Here is a 6,455-nt window from a genome sequence, read left to right as displayed (position 1 = left end):
TTCACAAAATATATACCTAACAAAGGAATTGTATTCACAGTATATCAAGAACTCCTATAACTCAGTAAAAGGAAGACAAATTAACCTATTAAAAATGGACAAAAGATTTGAACAGACATTTCACAAAGGAAGATGAATGATCAATAAATAAATGTAGAACAAATTGTCCAACATCATTAGTCATCAAAGAAATGCAAATTAAAACCTAAATGAGATAGACCAAATGTTGGCAAGGCAGTGAAGTAACAGGAACTCTCATACATTTCTGGTGAGAGTGTAAAGTGGTATAACTACTCTGGAAAAAGATCTAACAGTTTTCTTATAAAACTAAACATATATCTACTGTATGCTCCAGTAATTTTGTTCTTAGGTATTTACCCAAGAGAAATAAAAATGTATGTACACACACACACACAAAGTAAACCAACTTGTACAAGAATGTTCTTAGCAACTGTATCCATAATAACCTAAAACTGGAAACAGCCCAGGTGTCAATCAATAGGAAAACGGATAAAAAAACTACAGTAGATATTCTTGCAATGGAATATTACTCAGCAATGAAAAAGAACAAACTGCCTATACGTGCACAACACGGATGAATACAAAAAACATTATGCAGAGCAAAAGATTTACACAAGAGAGTGCACACTCTGTCATTCCATTCGTGTTAATTCTACAAGAGGCAACACTGATTAATCTATGGTGAAAAGAAAAATTGGTGGTTGCCTTTAAGGAGGTAGGCATGGAGATTAACTGAGAAGGGTCATGAGGAAATTTGGGGGTTGATGGTAGTGTTCTGTGTCTTGACACAGATTTGAGTTACACAGGTGAACTAATTTAATGGTATCCTTAAGATTTATCTGTTTCACCATACACAAATTTGACCTCACAATTAAAAAAAAAACAAAACCCTAATCTAATATCAGTTTCTTGTATGTATAGTAAAGTATCTAGGGGTGAGTGTACTGGTATCAGCAACTCACTTTGAAATCTATCTTAATACAAGACAGATTAAAGGAGAAATAGAGGGTGAGTAAATGAGTTAGACAGATTTGTGGTAAAATGTTAATTGTAGAATCTTGGGCAGTGAGTATATGGATGTTCACTGTACAATTCTTTAAATTTCTGTTCATGTTTGAACATTTGCATAATAAGATGATGGGTAGAAAAAAAGTAACACTGATGTGAAAGATCAAAACTCTCCCTGGTGACCTCAGGACATAACCCTGAGGAATTCAGCCCCTGGAAGATGTGCTCTCCGTGCTGCATACTAGCCCATCAGCCCATCTGCACCATGCATGGGTTATCCAACACCCAGACTTCTCATAAACCCAGCTCATTCATTGCACTGAACTTTCCCAGAAAAAGAATATACAGCAAGTCATTACTACTTCAGCAAGTCTGTGTGTACATTCTAATTTTAAAAACTGTGATTACTAATACGATAAAGCTTATGAGAACTACATTGTTTACGTAAAAAGTACTCTTATTTCAGACCTAAAATTGGTGAAAAATGACAACTGTAAACAGGAAGGCAAATTATTTCCCAGCCAGGAGATTCTATTTCAACATCAGCTATATGAAAACTGATTTACCTCTAAATTTTGTTTATATAAAGTATTTCCATCAAAACTGTGAGCTGTTTTTAAATTTTAAAAGCTTCAGATGCAGGACCTTCTAACCTTCTACTTAAGAGGTACTAACATTTATGAAAGGCCTATGAAATGTCAGACATTACAGTGGTCTCTTTAATTATATTATCATGTATATTATCCCCATTCAAACAAAATTTTGTCTGCTCCAAACTGTTCTTCCTTCCGCTATGCTCCATTGCCTCAGATGAGGTAACAATGGCTTTTGATATGTGAAAGAGACAGTTATTCCATGTCAAAGGTGCCCCTAATCAACACTTGGACATGAAACACAGCAGCAAATGCACAGCAGTCTGAGCTAGTCTCTGTAAGCTGGTGCTGAGTCACTGTGGTGAGCAGACAGGTCTGCTCAAAAGCCCCTTCAGCATCACGAGGATCTCCGGTCTGCCTCCTTGTTTTGAAGTGCATAGACCAGAGTCACTGTTCCCAGGGGTGAACAGGGCCAAATGCTGCAACTCTGAAAACTCTTTATCCTGACTTACTTCCCTAGACATAAAGAAAGCACACCAAAAAATAATAATAATAATAAAAAAATTAAAAGCACACCTCTAGAAATCCAGGTCTGCCATGGCACTGAGGCATTTTTAGTGCATCTTAGCCCCAAAGCCCTTGGACTCTTTATTGGCTTGTGCAGAAAGAATTAGGTTATTTCTTTTTAATAGATGGCTTGCAGATTTCTGTTTAAAAGGGTAATGTGAATGTGTAAATCTAAGTCTTTGGGAAAAACAAAAGAAAATCCTTTTCATAATCAAGTGAAATACGTATTTCGAATTATCTCTGTAAAAACTTCATATTAATCATATCCTTCCTCTGAAAGTCATTTTTAGCCAAATCTACAGATTAAGAGACTCTAACAAATACTTTAACAGAACTGAATATTGTGTTGAAGTTGACCAAAATATTAATACATTTTATTTCAGCCCTTTAAATATTCTGATTTGTGTTAAGTATGCCAGGAACCAAGAAGGCAACAAATTCTTGATTTGTAAAGTGTCCCAGCACCAAGTCTGGACATATTAGTTGGTCACTATGATACTGTGATTTATAGTAAGAAATAGATATATTTGGTCTCCATCCCTACTCTCTGCCTCAAATGAGACACCCTAGAATCATCCCCTGTTAGAATCCCTGGTGTTCCTAGACCTAGTACTGACTTAGAACCCATTATGACAGGTCTCTTCAGGCCAGAGCCAATGTTGTTGGCTGTATGACAAAATGATTAAAAGAATGAGCATTGGACATGGTGGGTTTGAACACCAGCAGGGCCATTTACTGACTGTGTGAACTTGGACGTGTTACTTAGCCTCTTTAAATCTATGTCTTCCTCCCATAAATGGGAATTAAAATTGTACAGTCTTTATTTGCTTTTCGTGAAGATTAAATGAGATGGTAATAACGTTTTCATTGGTAAAGGAGGGACAGGTAAATCAACTGTGTTTAGATCTACCACTCATTTCACTCTATTGCAACTTTCCACTCGTCCCACTAACTGAGCTTCCTCTGGTCAGGGCCTGGAATTCCACAACAAGTACCCGGCACATAAATGCTGTTGCACCTGGTAAACAAAACAAGGGTCTCCAGTCTCATTTACTAGCAGTTGGTGACAACCTTCCTTACACTCCTGGGCCCCAAGTCCTCCAGTTCTCTCAGGCTCTCCAGACATCAAGATCTTTCTCCACTGAAATACACAGAATCTAAGATAGCAAATAAGGACATTGGTCAAGGCTTAGTTATATTCCATCACTGGAAGAAGCAGATTTCTCGGTCCTACATGGCTCAGCCTTTAAGGTTTAGTTTGGTTTGAAGGTCATAAAGCCTTCTGCCCAGGGAGGCCCTTGACTTGACCACAAGCATAGGCTTATATGGGGGATTCTACCATAGCTGTTGTCCCTGTTATCTTTTCATCTGGTCCAAGCAGCTCCATATTGAATATATCAATCCATTACTGAAGTTTAAACACACAGGTGAGACAAGGGGAGAAGATTCTAATATCCTGTTCTTTCCTTTATGTTTCATTCTTACATTTGCTTGTGGGAACTACACATATTAAAAGAAAATCCGTGTGCTATCAGATAATGGGCATATGAAATGACGTTAGCTGCTATCTCTCAACTGAATGTATCCACTCTAGAGCCCTCCTATAGTGATTGCTAAGACCACTGGGCTTTCACCCTCTAATGAAGAGATGGTGCAGTACTATACCCCTGCCTGGCTTGGTAGGAAAACAACGCTAATTAAATAGAACAGCATCAATTCTACATGTCATGCACAAGTCGCTGAGATCTCTTTTTCAGCTTTCAGATATGACAGCTATCCCAAAACCACTGGCAGGGGAGGGTAGATGAGCAGTGGTTCTGGGCTTGGGCTGTACACTGGAATCACCTGAGAGCTTTAAAATTCCTGATGCCCAGTTCGCACTCCCAGCAATTCTGTTTTAGTTGATCTAAGTCTTGGTCTGGACACAGGGATTTTTAAAAATTCCCCAAGAAGTTCTAATATGCAGGCTAGGCAGAGACTGCTGTTAAAGTGTCCCACCTGATTGAATTGGGTAGAAGAAGCCATCACCTTGACCTTAGGAAAAATGTGCCTTCTCTTAAGATTTTCCCAAATGAGTTGACATTGTCACATTCGTACAGGTGTTGCTTTAAGATCGGGTTACATAAAGAAAACCTTTTGTGAGAACTTGATTTTAGTTTTAAGACAGTATGTAATGTGTATCTCATGCTATTACCACTCAAATGAGAAACCCCAGGATCATTCCCTGGTAGAATCGCTGGTGTTTCTAGACCTAGTATTGACTTAGAACGCATTAGGACAAGGTTCTTCAGGCCAGAGCCAGCTTCCCTCCTGTAGTCCCCAGGGGAGCTTTTACTGAGAATTCTAGCCAGCAAGAATCTCAGTTACAAGCTCTGAAGTGGGACGCATGTATCCTAGTAATCACATGAGACAAACCATTGGCGTGCAGACCAAAAAACTACTAATTTATAAGAAAAAAACAGAGAAAAGAAGAAATTAATATCTAGTTGTATCTAATATGTGGACTGAGGTGATCAAACGTCCCAATTTGCTCCAGACTAAAGGATTTCCTGGAACACAGGACTAACTCCAGGAAGGTCCCAGGCAAACCAGGACAAATTGGTCACCTAACATGGACTAATGCTAGCATCCCACTTGGTTATGTGTGATCCATGGTTCTGAAAGTGTCTGCGGGGACAAGTGGAAGTTATGCACGAGAGGAGGGGTGACGGTGATGCCCTTGCTCAGCTTATTCATTTCCATATCATATGGCAACCTTTGAAGTTTACAGGGCAATTACAAATGTGATTAATTTTATAGATGCAACAGTTTTAAATGATACAATCTTTATAATGATATGAGATTCTTCCACCACAAAGAGAATCACTGACTATCTCATGGCAAAAAAACTCCAAAGAACTGTCAAACTTAAAAATAAATTATTAGCAATTTTTTAAAAATGCAATAGTACTAAATTTTCTGACCTTTTTTGGTTGATAAGTTGACTGTCCAAAATATGCTACCTGCAGATTTTTTTAAAGTAATAATCACAATTTGCATTTAATCCAGCCCATCAAGGTATAGATGACATTTTAATAGTACTTTTAGAAGTAAATGAATGGGGAAAACTTTAGAAAGTGAAGTCTAGTGCATGTTTAGGAATGATTCCACCATGATGTGATATTATTTCTAACAACAATGTAGGTATGTGTCACCTGTAAAACCCCTTATCTTTACACTTTTTTAAAAAGTAGAAGCAGAATTTTTCAGTTTATTTTAAATTTTCCAAATAAAGAATTTGAGTGGTTTTAACTCACTGTGTTAAAAAATAAAAAGTCAACCCCCTTAACTAGTTTGCAAGACTAGCTGACATAAACTAAGATGAAATTTACTAGCCAAATGTTAAAATAAAGCCTTTGCAAAATTGATGGAAGGAATTTCAAAATGAGTTTTGTAATTTACTTAGCACAGCCAATTATATACTATTTTATTTGGATTTAAATATCTTTGTATGGTATCTTTTTCACCTATAACATCTATTCAAGCAGAGAACTGAAATCAATTGAACTAAGACCCAGATCTTCAAACTGGCATATTACAAAGATTTTTAAAAGCAATTAGACACATTCAATAACATTTCTCCCTCTAAATATTATTTATAGTAAATGAGGTCAAAAGTACTTTTATACCATTAATAAAATAATTATTAAAATATTATCTATTTTATACTTCATCTTTTAAATTTCTATTATCGTGACTGTTTTATATTGGATGTTTTATTTATAGAATAGTTCAGGGATACAATTTTAAAACTACTAAATATATAAGAAGCTGGCCACCCTCTTCACATCGTACAGCAAGTGGTTCACCCTCCTATCACATAAGGAGGTGAGGACTGCAAAGTGCATTTTTTTTTTAATTTACTTATTTTTATTTTTGGCTGCATTGGGTTTCCGTTGCCACGTGTGGGCTTTTCTCTAGTTGTGGCGAGCGGGGGCTTGCAGTGCATGGCTTCTCATTGCGGTGGCTTCTCTTGTTGCGGAGCACGGGCTATAGGCTCACAGGCTTCAGTAGTTGTGGCTCAGGGGCTCCAGAGCACAGGCTCAGTAGTTGTGGCGCACGGGCTTAGTTGCTCCGTGGCATGTGGGATCTTCCCGGACCAGGGCTCGAACCCGTGTCCCCTGCATTGGCAGGTGGATTCTTAACCACTGTGCCACCAGGGAAGCCCCTGCAAAGTGCATTTTATAAAGAGCTTCCCCTACAGTTGTACCTTAGTAAAGCTGGAGG

This window comes from Phocoena sinus, chromosome 8 (assembly GCF_008692025.1).
Source record: "Phocoena sinus isolate mPhoSin1 chromosome 8, mPhoSin1.pri, whole genome shotgun sequence".
Classification (NCBI taxonomy): Eukaryota; Metazoa; Chordata; class Mammalia; order Artiodactyla; family Phocoenidae; genus Phocoena; species Phocoena sinus.
This window is presented reverse-complemented; position numbering follows the sequence as displayed.